Raw genomic sequence first — 13,520 nt, 5'->3', positions numbered from 1 at the left:
GAACTCCGGGAGTTGGTGATGGACAGGGAGGTCTGGCGTGCTGTGATTCATGGGGTCGCAAAGAGTTGGACATGACTGAGCGACTGAACTGAACTGAACTGAACTGAGTATGAAAACCTCCATAAAATACTTCGGATGCGTTTATAGCATTAATTCAGTATGTACCTGAGATTCAGATGTAATTGGGCTTCCTATCTCTATGCTAATTTGAGAAATCCCATCATTTTCTCCCCGTCCCCCATATTAAGAACTCCTTTATAAGTGTCATCAGAGTGTGCAGAATTTCAATTTTCATCCATACTTCTGACAATTTGTGTATTCTAGGTGCCTAAGGAAGAGAGAATCATCTAGACAAGTGTCAATATTTAGGGCTCTTAATCATATTTATTTCTAAAAAAAGCTTTCCCTAACATCCATTCTTTATGTTCCATCCTTCTACAGATCAGAAGAACTCTGCGGCCCTCACATAAATATTGGACTTTTATAGCTTTATATCATGAAGTTTGTTTTTAAAGTGGCCAAAGGAATTAGCAAAATGAGGGGTGAAATGTGATCTTAACAAAGTAACAATGCTCATATCTCAATCTGTAAAGTGAATTACAGCCTGCTGTGGAGACGAGTGTGTCACTGGAATTAAGGAACATTGGCTCTAGCAGCAGTTGAGCACCAATGCCTGTATGTCACTAGGCAAGTCGTAGCTTCTTCAAGTTTCTGTTGCTCATATGTAAAGAAAGGCCCTTCAATGGGTATTATTTCCTAAAAGTTGTAAATCATTATTTAATTTGCTAGCTGAACTTGTCAGTCAAAAAAAAATAGGAATGATGATTAAAGTGCTAATCAGATATTTAAAATATGAGCATAAGTAGGTACAGGTTTCCTGGTGGCTCAATGGTAAAGGATCCACCTGCCAATGCAGGAGACCCGGGTTTGATCCCTGGGTGAGGAAGATCCCCTGGAGATGGAAATGGCAACCCACTCTATTATTCTTGCCTGGTAATTCCATGGATAGAGGAATCTGCTGGGCTGCAGTCCATGGGATTGCAGAGTCAGACAGAACTTACCAATTAAACAACAAAAAGTAAGTTGTTATTACTTACAACACAGACTAATCTTTGTTTACATCACAAATATGCACATATTTTATGTAAAACTTATTTCTGATTATAGAAATTATTTCAAGATTTTTCACTTTTTATTAATAACTGTATCAGCTAAAATTATTTCATTTTGCAGAATTCATGGAGATCAGTATTAGAATGTCTCACATGAGGATTTGATTACATGTTACAAACAAAATTTCTTGATGTATAATTATTACATTTGTGTGTCATTAAACTTATATTTCAGAACTTGAACAGAAGAAAGTTTTGTAATTTTTGAGGAAAAAAATTAACTAGCAATACTTTTCTGAAGCTGTAGCTATTTTTGGCTTGGATGATGAACCCCTATCAGGATTATAACACAGATTTATTTTGGCTCATTTCATACTCCCTCAGCACAGGGCACAGGTAAGCATGCTTTATGTGTCAATCACTCTCCTAATATATTATTTCCAAGACAGATTTTCAGATCTGTCCATCAGGAAGCATGTTTCTGACCAAGAGAAATATAACTGTTGGGTCCATATTCGCCCTCTTGGATTTCTCAGACTACCCAGAACTGCAAGCCCTCCTCTCCTTGGTATTTCTGGCTATTTACAGCCTCAGCATAGCAGGGAACCCTGGGATGATGGTCATCATCAAAGTCAACCCCAAACTGCACACACCCATGTACTTTTTTCTCAGCCACCTCTCATTTGTGGATTTCTGCTTTTCTTCCATCATTGCTCCCAAGATCCTGGTGAGCCTACTTGCAGAAGACAGAACCATTTGAATTTGGAGATGTATGATGCAGTTCTTTCTTGTTTGCACCTTTGTGGTGACTGAATTAATTCTATTTGCTGTGATGGCCTATGACCACTTCGTGGCTATTTACAACCCTCTGCTCCACACAGATGTCATGTCCCAGAGATTCTGTGTCATGTTAGTGGTTGTGTCATATGCTAGTGGTTGTGTCATATGCATGGGGAGTAGCTTGCTCCCAGACTCTCATGTGTTCTGCTGTCAAATGATCTTTTCAAGGTTTCTTCTGCGAGTTTTCTTACTTGATTTCCCTCTCTTATTCTGATTCTTATCTCAGCCAGCTGCTTCTTTTCACTGCTGCCACCTTTAATGAGGTGATCAAGTTGCTCGTCATTCTCACGTCTTGCATGTTCATTATTATTTTTTTAATTTTTAGAAGTGATTAACATTTATTTTTTTATTTTGTGGTATTTCTTTTTTTTAATTTTTTTATTGGAGGTTAATTATTTTACAATATTGTATTGGTTGGTTTGGCCATACATTGACATGAATCTGCCCTGGGTGTACATGGGTTCCACATCTTGAACCCCACTCCCATCTCCCTCCCCATCCCATCCCTCTGGTTCATCCCAGTGCACCAGCCCCATGCATCCTGTATCATGCATCGAGCCTGGACTGGTGATTCATTTCACATATGATAATATACATGTTTCAATGCCATTCTCCCAAATCATCCCACCCTCACCTTCTCCCACAGAGTGCCAAAGACTGTTCTATACACCTGTGTCTCTTTTGCTGTTTTCTATACAGAGTTAAGGTTACCATCTTTCTAAATTCCATATATGCGTTAGTATATTGTATTGGTGTTTTTCTTTCTGGCTTATTTCACTCTGTATAATAGGCTCCAGTTTCATCCACCTCATTAGAACTGACTCAAATGTATTCTTTTTAATGGACGAAAAATACTCCATTGTGTATATGTACCAAAGATTTCTTAACCATTCATCTGCAGATGGATATCTAGGTTGCTTCCATGTCCTGGCTATTATAAATAGTGCTGCAATGAACATTGGAGTACATGTGTCTCTTTCAATTCTGGTTTCCTCAGTGTGTATGTCCAGGAGTGCGATTGCTGGATCATGTGGCAGTTCTATTTCTAGTTTTTTGAGAAATCTCCACACTGTTCTCCATAGTGGTTGTACTAGTTTGCATTCCCACCAACAGTGGAAGAGGGATCCCTTCTCTCCACACCCTCTCCAGCATTTATTGCATGTAGACTTTTGGATAGCAGCCATTCTGACTGGTGTGAAATGGTATCGCATTGTGGTTTTGATTTGCATTTCTCTGATGATGAGTGATGTTGAGCATTTTTCATGCGTTCGTTAGCCATCTCTAGGTCTACTTTGGAGAAATGTCTGTATAGTTCTTTGGCCCATTTTTTGATTGGGTCGTTTATTTTCTGGAATTGAGCTGTAGGAGCTGCTTGTATATTTTGGAGATTAATTCTTTGTCAGTTGTTTCATTTGCTATTACTTTCTCCCATTCTGAAGGCTGTCTTTTCACCTTGCTTATAGTTTCCTTTGCTGTGTAGAAGCTTTTAATTTTAATTAGGTCCCATTTGTTTATTTTTGCTTTTATTTCCAATATTCTGGGAGGTGTGTCATGGAGGATCCTGCTGTGATTTATGTCGGAGAGTGTTTTGCCTTTGTTCTCCTCCAAGAGTTTTATACTTTCTGGTCTTACATTTAGATCTTTAATCCATTCTGAGTTTATTTTTGTGTATGGTGTTAGGAAGTGATCTAGTTTCATTCTTTTACAAGTGGCTGACCAGTTTTCCCAGCACCACTTGTTAAAGAGACTGTCTTTTCTCCATTTTATATTCTTGCCTCCTTTTTCAAAGATAAGGTGTCCATAGTTGCATGGATTTATCTCTGGACTTTCTATTTTGTTCCATTGATCTATATTTCTGTCTTTATGCCAGTACCATACTGTCTTGATGACTGTGACTTTGTAGTAGAGCCTATAGTCCGGCAGGTTGATTCCCCCACTTCCATTCTTCTTCCTCAAGATTGCTTTGGCTATTCGATGTTTTTGGTATTTCCATATAAATTGTGAGATTGTTTGTTCTAGCTCTGTGAAAAATATCGTTGGTAGCTTGATAGGGATTGCATTGAATGTATAAATTACTTTGGGTAGTGTATTCATTTTCACAATATTTATTCTTCAAATCCACGAACATGGTATATTTCTCCATCTATCAATGTCCTCTTTGATTACTTTCACCAGTGTTTTATAGTTTTCTATGTACAGCTCTTTTGTTTCCTTAGGTTGATATATTCCTAAGTAATTAATTTTTTCATTGCAACAGTGAATGGTATAGTTTCCTTAATTTCTCTATTTTCTCATTATTAGTGTATAGGAATGCAAGGGATTTCTGTGTGTTGATTTTATATCCTGCAACTTTACTGTATTCATTGATTAGCTCTAGTAGTTTTCTGGTAGAGTCTTTAGGGTTTTCTGTGTAGATGATCATGTCATCAGAGAACAGTGAAAGTTTTACTTCTTCTTTCCCAATATGCTTTCCTTTTATGCCTTTTTCTGCTCTTATTGCTGTGGCCAAAACTTCCAGAAATATGTTGAATAGTAGTGGTGAGAATGGGCACCCTTGTCTTGTTCCTGACTTTAGGGGATATGCTTTCAGTTTTTCACTATTGAAGAAAATGTTTGGTGTGGGTGTGTCATATATAGCTTTTATTTTCTTGAGATATGTCCCTTCTATTCCCCCTTTCTGGATGGTTTTTATCATAAATGGATTTTGAATTTTGTCGAAAGCTTTCTCTGCATCTATTGAGATAATGATATGATTTTTATTTTTCAGTTTGTTAATGTGATGATTGATTGATTTGCGGATATTGAAGAATCCTTGCATTGCTGGGATAAAGCCCACTTGGTCATGATGTATGATCTTCTTAATGTGTTGTTGGATTCTGATTGCTAGAATTTTGTTAAGGATTTTTGCATCTATGTTCATCAGTGATATTAGCCTGTAGTTTTCTTTTTTTGTGGGGTCTTTCCCAGGTTTGAGGATTAGGGTGTTGGTGGCCTCATAGAATGAGTTTGGAAGTTTCCCTTCCTCAGCAATTTTCTGGAAGAGTTTGAGAAGAATAGGTGTTAGCTCTTCTTTAAATTTTTGGTAGAATTCAGCTGTGAAGCCGTCTGGACCTGGGCTTTTGTTTGCTGGAAGATATTTGATTACAGCCTCTAGTTCCTTGCTTGTGATGGGTCTGTTAAGATTTTCTATTTCTTTCTGTTTCAGTTTTGGAAAGTTGTACTTTTCTAAGAATTTGTCCATTTCTTCCAAATTATCCATTTTATTGCCATATAATTGCTCATAGTATTCTCTAATGATCCTTTGTATTTCTGTGTTGTCGGTTGTGATCTCTCCATTTTCATTTCTAATTTTATTGATTTGGTTCTTCTCCCTTTGTTTCTTGATGAAACAAAAGAGACCATAGCAAAAATCAACAAAGCCAAAAGCTGGTTCTTTGAGAAGGTAAATAAAATTGCATGTTCATTTTTGTCACCACCTTGAAGATACAATCAGCCTGTGGTCACTGCAAACCCTCCTCCACCTGCCCCTCCCACACGACCGCCATCACCATCTCCCCCTGCACCATCCTCTTCCTCTACCGTGTGCCCAGCTCCACAACCTCCAGGCACACAGTCAAGGCAGCCTCTGTGTTTTACACGGTGGTCATCCTATGTTAAATTCCCTGATCTATAGTCTGAGGAATAAGGATGTCAAGGACACAGTCAGCAAACTAATGAAAACAAAATTGTTTTCACATTGAATGCATGTAACTGCTAAATATTTACTTTGGTTATTAAAGAACACTTTCCTGAGTCTGAATATATTATGTGTCAAAAATTCATTTAAAAAATCACTTTATATTTGAAAAACAAGAACCGCAATGGAAAGAATATGAGTTTTAGATCAGGAGACTATACCTGGTTCTGACTAAATAAGTCAGAGAAGATGGATTTGACTTGACTCAGTCATTATCTAAAAAACAAATTTAATATAATTTGTTCACAAACTGTTATATGGAACAAAAGAATATAGATAATATATCAAACATATTGTATACGTGCAGTAAACACTAGTTATGTTATTCTTTTTCTCCTGATGACTAACAAGTAGTCTTAAATAAATGACCAAATTTAAACTTTAAGTTTGGTGAAATAGATGACAGGGAAAGATAGTTTTACTTTTAAGAAACACCTGAGAAGGTAGCAGGCAGGAAGGCCAGGGGTCTCCAAACAGAGGAAATAGCTTGCAAGTGTCAGACATTTTTATCTCTCTTAAGCAGCAGAAGGAAACAAACTAGTGATAATTTTTTCTTCTCCATACAAATTTAAAAGGAAGTTTCTCTTAAAATACTGTGTTGCCATAATGACACCTGGTTTCACCTGAAGTTAACTATTCACAAATCTTGAGTTAACCAATGAATTTTTTCTTATAAAAATGTTGGTCTTAAGCTGTGTTAATGTACTATGCATTTACCCCAGACTCTATCTTCAAGTCGGTACGGCCAAATGGCTCAGAACCTACTTGACAAACAAGTATGTTATACTCAGATATTGTTTTTCTAATCTATGTAAAATGAAACTATTTGTATGGCAATATGCCCTTCTACAAGATTTAAGTTAATTATTTTATGGCCCAGGATGAATCGTCTTGTGTCAAGATTATCCCAAAATGCATCTTATGGGTGAGGGGCCTGGTGCCATTCTGAGCCTTAAGACATTCCTTTCTTTCATTAACAGACTGCTAGTGACTATATATGGAGAAGGCCATGGCAAGCCACTCCAGTATACTTGTCTAGAAAATCGCATGGACAGAGGAGCCTGGTGGGCTGCAGTCCATGGGGTCGCTACTAGTCCGACACGACTGAATGACTTCACTTTCACTTTTCACTTTCACACATTGGAGAAGGAAATGGCAACCCAGTCCAGTGTTCTTGCCTGGAGAATCCCAGAGACGGTGGAGCCTTGTCGACTGCTGTCTATGGGATCACACAGAGTCGGACATGACTGAAGTGACTTAGCAGCAGCAGCAGCAGCAGCAGTGATTATATAACACCCAGCTGAAGACTAGCAGGGGGGTACTCTTTCTGCCCCCTTCCGATGTCTATGTCAGAAACTTTCTCTATCTTCTTTATACTTTAATGAAACTTTATTACACAAAAGCTCTGAGCGATCAAGCCTCGTCTCTGGCCCCGGATTGAATTCTTCTCCTCCGGAGGCCAAGATCCTGGTGTCCGTGTCATTCTGCAACAACCTTTCACTCCGAAGCCAGTGGTGTTAGTTAATGTCATAATTCAGTTGGTGGGGAGACATTGTACAAAATCATTTGTAGCTATCATGCATCTTTTCTTCACAGTCCAACTCTCACATCCATACGTGACTACTGGAAAAACCACAGCCTTGACTAGATTGACCATTGTTGGCAAAGTAATGTCTCTGCTTTTGTGAGAGCTGGACTGTGAAGAAAGCTGATCACCGAAGAATTGATGCTTTTGAACTGTGGTCTTGGAGAAGACTTTTGAGAATCCCTTAGACTGCAAGAAGATCCAACCAGTCTATTCTAAAGGAGATCAGTCCTGGTTGTTCATTGGAAGGACTGATACTAAAGCTGAAACTCCAATACTTTGGCCACCTCATGTGAAGAGTTGACTCATTGGAAAAGACTCTGATGTTGGGAGGGATTGGGGGCAGGAGGAGACGGGGATGACAGAGAATGAGATGCCTGGGTGGCATCACTGACTCTGTGGACATGAGTTTGAGTGAACTCCGGGAGTTGGTGATGGACAGGGAGTCCTGGCATGCTGTGATTCATGGGGTCACAAAGAGTCGGACACGACTGAGCGACTGAACTGACTGATCATGCATCTTTTACTTGGCCTTGAAGGATAGACAAAATTTTAAAGAGAAACAAAAGAGAATGACATAAGTTTTACTTGGGAGTAAAGAACATAATGGTCAAGAGTCAATGATTCAAACATATTTTAAACTACTATTTTATGTCATATGCCTACAAGATATCTTGCTAGGTGCTTGAAGAAATGAAATTTTGCATACACTGTAGCTAAAATTCTAATTTATTTTGGAATAAAGTTTCAGTATGGAGAATGAAAGAATTTACAAGAGGCTTAAGAAAATTAGCTTGCTTCTGGAAATACTGAGAAAAAAAACAAAGATACTTTATACGTGTTTTATGTTTTGTGTTGCCTGTCTAACACTTACCAATCATTATACATATACTATTACTTCACATGGCAGTTTGATCAAGCCTGTGTCTTCATTCTCCTTAACAGGACTCTCTAGAAAGTCTCCATAAAAAGATTGAGTAGACTTGCTGTAAAAATTGGAAGCTAATAGCTTTCCTTGGACTTGAACGTTGCTTAAAAATAGCTCTAATTTTTAAGTATAATATAAACACAGAAATACACGTACAGACTGAAAGTGAAGGGCTGGAAAAAGATATTCAATGCAAATAGAGACCAAAAGAAACCAGGAGTAACAATACCTATATCAGATAAAATGGACTTTAAAATAAAGGCTGTGAAAATAGGCAAAGAAGGACACTACATAATGAGCAAAGGATCAATCCAAGTAGTAGACATAACAATTATAAATATATATGCACCCAACATAGGAGCATGGCAATATGTAAAACAAATACTAACTAGTATGAAAGGGGAAATTAACAATAACAGAATAATAGTGGGAGACTTTAATACCCCACTCACACCTATGGATAGATCAACTAAACAGAAAATTAACAAGGAAACAAAATTTTAAGTGACAAGTTAGACCTAATTGATATCTATAGGACATTTCTCCCCAAAACAATGAACTTCACCTTTTTCTCAAGTGCACAGGGAATCTTCTCCAGGATAGATCACATCCTGGGCCATAAATCTAGCCTTGGTAAATTAAAAAAGATGAAATCATCCAAGCATCTTCTCTGACCACAATGCAGTAAGATTAGATGTCAATTACAGGATAGAAACTATTAAAAATTCAAACATATAGAGGATGAATAACACTCTGCTGAATAAAGAACAAGCCACAGAAGAAATAAAAAAAGAAATAAAAATATGCATAGAAATGAGTGAAAATGAATGCACAACAACCCAAAACCTATGGGACACTGTAAAGGCAGTGCTAAGGGATACAGGCTTACCTCAAGAAACAAGAAAAAGGTCAAGTAAATAACCTAAGTCTACACATAAAGCAACTAGAAAAGGAAGAAATGAAGAACCCCAGGGTTAGTAGAAGGAAAATCTTAAAACTTAGGCCAGAAATAAATGCAAAATAAACAAAAGAACCACAGCAAAAATCAACAAAGCCAAAAGCTTCTTCTTTGCAGAAGATAAATAAAACTGACAAACCACTGGTCAGACTCATCAAGAAACAAAGGGAGAAAAATCAAATCAACAAAATTAGAAATGAAAATGGAGAGATCACAACTGACAACACAGAAATACAAAGGATTATAAGAGACTATTATCAGCAACTGTATGCAAATAAAATAGACAACTTGGAAGAAATGAACAAATTCTTAGAAAACTACACCTTTCCAAAACTGAACCAGGAAGAAATAGAAAATCTTAACAGATCCATCACAGACGGAAATTGAAGGTGTAACCAGAAATCTTCCAACAAACAAAAACCCAGACCAGACGGCCTCATCATTGAATTCTACCAAAAATGTAGAGAAGAGCTAACACCTATCCTACTCTAACTCTTCCAGAAAATTGCAGAGGAAGGTAATCTTCCAAACTCATTCGATGTGGCCACCATCACCCTAATACCAAAACCTGACAAAGATGCCACTAAAAAACAGAACTACAGGCCAATATCAGTGATGAACATAGATACAAAATTCCTTAACAAAACTCTAGTAAACAGAATCCAACAACATATTAAGAAGATGATACATCATGACCAAGTGGGCTTTATCCCAGGGATGCAAGGATTCTTCAATATCCACAAATCAATCAATGTAATACACCACATTAACAAAATGAAAAATAAAACCTGTATGATTATCTCAATAGATGCAGAGAAAGCCTTTGACAAAATTCAACATCCATTTATGATCAAAACCCTCCAGAAGGAGGGAATAGAAGGAACATTCCTCAAAATAATAAAAGCTATATATGACAAACCAACAGCAAGCATTATCCTCAAAATTGAGTGCATTTCCCCTAAAATCAGGAACAAGACAAGAGTGCCCACTCTCACCACTACTATTCAACATAATTTTGGAAGTTTTGGCCACAGCAATCATAGCAGAAAAAGAAACAAAAGAATCCAAATAGTAAAAGAAGAAGTAAAAATCTCACTGTTTGCAGATGACATGATCCTCTCCATAGAAAACCCTAAAGACTCCGCCAGAAAATTACTAGAGCTAATCAATGAATATAGTAAAGTTGCAGGATATAAAATCAACACACAGAAATCCCATGCATTCCTATACACTAATAATGGGAAAACAGAAAGAGAAATTAAGGAAACAATTCCATTCACCATCATAACCAAAAGGATAAAATACTTAGGAATATATCTACCTAAAGAAACATCACATAGAAGCGTGGCTGAGAGGAGCTACCCCACGTCCGAAGTCAGGGGCACCGGCCGAGAGGAGCAAACCCAGGTCCAAGTGGCGACGGCTGTGTGGGTGCAGGAGGGCGGAGAGGAGCTACTCTACGTTCAAGGTCGGGAGGGGCGGCTGTGAGGAGATACCCCTTGTCCAAATTAAGGTGCGGCAGCTGCGCTTTGCTGGAGCAGCTGTGAGGAGATACCCCAGGACCAAGATAAGAGAAACCCAAATAAGACTGTAGGTATTGCGAGAGGGCATCAGAGGGAAGACAAACGGAAATCATAATCACAGAAAACTAGTCGATCTGATCACATGGACCACAGCCTTGTATAACTCAATGAAAGTAAGCCATGAAGTGTGGGCACATCCAAGACAGATGGGTCATGGTGGAGAGGTCTGACAGAATGTGGTCCACTGGAGAAGGGAATGGCAAACCACTTCAGTATACTTGCCTTGAGAACCCCATGAACAGTATCAAAAGGGAAAATGATAGGATACTGAATGAGGAATTCCCCAGGTCGGAAGGTGCCCAGTATGCTAATGGAGATCAGTGGAGAAATAACTCCAGAAAGAATGAAGGGAAGAAGCCAAAGCAAAAAAATACCAAATTGTGAATGTGATTTGTGATAGAAGGAAGGTCCGATGCTGTAAAGAGCAATATTGATTAGGAACCTGGAATGTTAGGTCCATGAATCAAGGCAAACTGGAAGTGGTCAAACAGGAGATGGCAAGAGTGAACATAGACATTCTAGGAATCAGTGAATTAAAATGGACTGGAATGGGTGAATTTAACTCAGATGACCATTATATCTACTACTGTGGGCAGGAATCCCTTATAAGGAATGGAGTAGCCATCATGGTCAACAAAAGAGTCTGAAATGCAGTACTTGGCTGCAATCTCAAAAACGACAGAATGATCTCTGTTCGTTTCCAAGGCAAACCATTCAATATTACAGTAATCCAAGCCTATGGCCCAACCAGTAACGCTGAAGAAGCCGATGTTGAACGGGTCTATGAATACCTACAGGACCTTTAAAAATAACACCCCAAAAATGTGTCTTTTTCACTGTAGAGGACTGGAATGCAAAAGTAAGAAGTCAAGAATCATCTGGAGTAACAGGAAAAGTTGGCCTTGGAGCACGGAATGAAGCAGGACAAAGGCTAATAGAGTTTTGTCAAGAGAACACACTGGTCAGAGCAAACACCCTTTTTCAACAACACAAGAGAAGACTCTACACATGGACATCACCAGATGGTCAACACTGAAATCAGATTGATTATATTATTTGCAGCCAAAGATGGAGAAGCTCTATACAGTTAGCAAAAAGAAGACCAGGTGCTGATTGTGGCTCAGATCATGAACTCCTTACTGCCAAAATCAGACTTGAAGAAAGTAGGGAAAACCACTAGAACATTCAGATATGACCTAAATCAAATCCCTTATAATTATACAGTGGAAGTGAGAAATATATTTAAGGGACTAGATCTGATAGATAGAGTGCCTGATGAACTATCGACAGAGGTTCATGACATTGTACAGGAGACAGAGATCAAGACCATCCCCAAGGAAAAGAAATGTAAAAATCAAAATGACTGCCTCAGGAGGCCTTACAAATAGCTGTGAAAAGAAGAGAAGTGAAAAGCAAAGGAGAAAAGGAATGATATAAGAATCAGAATGCAGCATTCCAAAGATAGTGAGGAGATAGAGAAAGCCTTTTTCAGTGATCAATGCAAAGAAATAGAGGAAAAATACAGAACAGGAAAGACAAGAGATCTCTTCAAGAAAAAAAACAGTACAATAATGTGAAGTAATTAGACACCACTTTAAAAACTACGTTAAAAAAAAGAAAATTAGAGATACCAAGGGAATATTTCATGCAAAGATGGTCATGAAAAAGGACAGAAATGGTATGGACCCAACAGAAGCAAAAGATATAAAGAAGAGGTATCAAGAATACAAAGAAGACCTGTACAAAAAAGATCTTCACAACCAGATAATCACGATGGTGTGATCACTCACCTAGAGCCAGAAATCATGGAATGTGAAGTCAAGAGGGCCTTAGAAAGTATGACTATGAACAAAGCTAGAGGAGGCGATGGAATTCCAGTTGAGCTACATCAAATCCTGAAAGATGATGCTGTGAAAGTGCTGCACTCAATATGTCAGCAAATTTGGAAAACAGCAGTGGCCACAGGACTGGAAAAGGTCAGTATTCATTCCAATCCCAAAGAAAGTCAATGCAAAAGAATGCTCAAACTACTGCACAACTGCACTCATCTCACAAGCTAGTAAGTCATGCTCAAAATTCTCCAAGGCATGCTTCAGCAATAAGTGAACCGTGAAATTTCAGATGTTCAAGCTGGTTCTAGAAAAGGCAGAGGAACCAAAGATCAAATTGCCAACATCCACTGGATCATGGAAAAAGGAAGAGAGTTCCAGAAAAACATCTATTTCTGCTTTATTGACTGTGCCAAAGCCTTTGTATGTGTGGATGACAATAAAATGTGGAAAATTCTGAACCATATGGGAATACCAGACCACCTGACCTACCTCTTGAGAAACCTGTATGCAGGTCAGTAAGCAACAGTAAGAACTGGACATGGAACAACGGACTGGTTCCAAATAGGAAAAGGAGTACGTCAATGTTGTATATTTTCACCCTGCTTATTTAACTTATATGCAGAGTACATCATGAGGAACCTTGGGCTGAAAGAAGCACAGGTTGGATTCAAGATTGCCGCGAAAAATATCAATAACCTCAGATATGCAGATGACACCACCCTTATGGCAGAAAATGAAGAGGAACTCAAAAGCCTCCTGATGAAAGTGAAAGAGGAGACTAAAAATGTTGGTTTATAGATCAACATTCAAAAAAGTAAGATCATGGCATGTGGTCCCATCACGTCATGGGAAATAAATGGGGATTCAGTGGAAACAGTGTCAGACTTTCCAAAATCATTGAGGATGCTGATCGCAGCCATGGAATTAAAAGACGCTTACTCCTTGG

At 38.3% G+C, this 13,520-nt stretch overlaps 1 pseudogene; it reads left to right on the top strand.

Annotated features, from left to right (window-relative positions):
• Positions 1-1,587: 1,587 nt before the first annotated feature.
• On the top strand, positions 1,588-5,692 carry LOC129553515 (olfactory receptor 5D16-like; annotated as a pseudogene).
• Positions 5,693-13,520: the final 7,828 nt, after the last annotated feature.

The sequence above is a fragment of the Moschus berezovskii genome, chromosome 14 (assembly GCF_049115385.1).
Source record: "Moschus berezovskii isolate FMDL1 chromosome 14, NW_MosBer_1.0, whole genome shotgun sequence".
NCBI lineage: Eukaryota > Metazoa > Chordata > Mammalia > Artiodactyla > Moschidae > Moschus > Moschus berezovskii.
The sequence above is the reverse complement of the archived record's forward strand: the minus strand, read 5'-3'. Positions and strand labels throughout refer to the sequence as shown.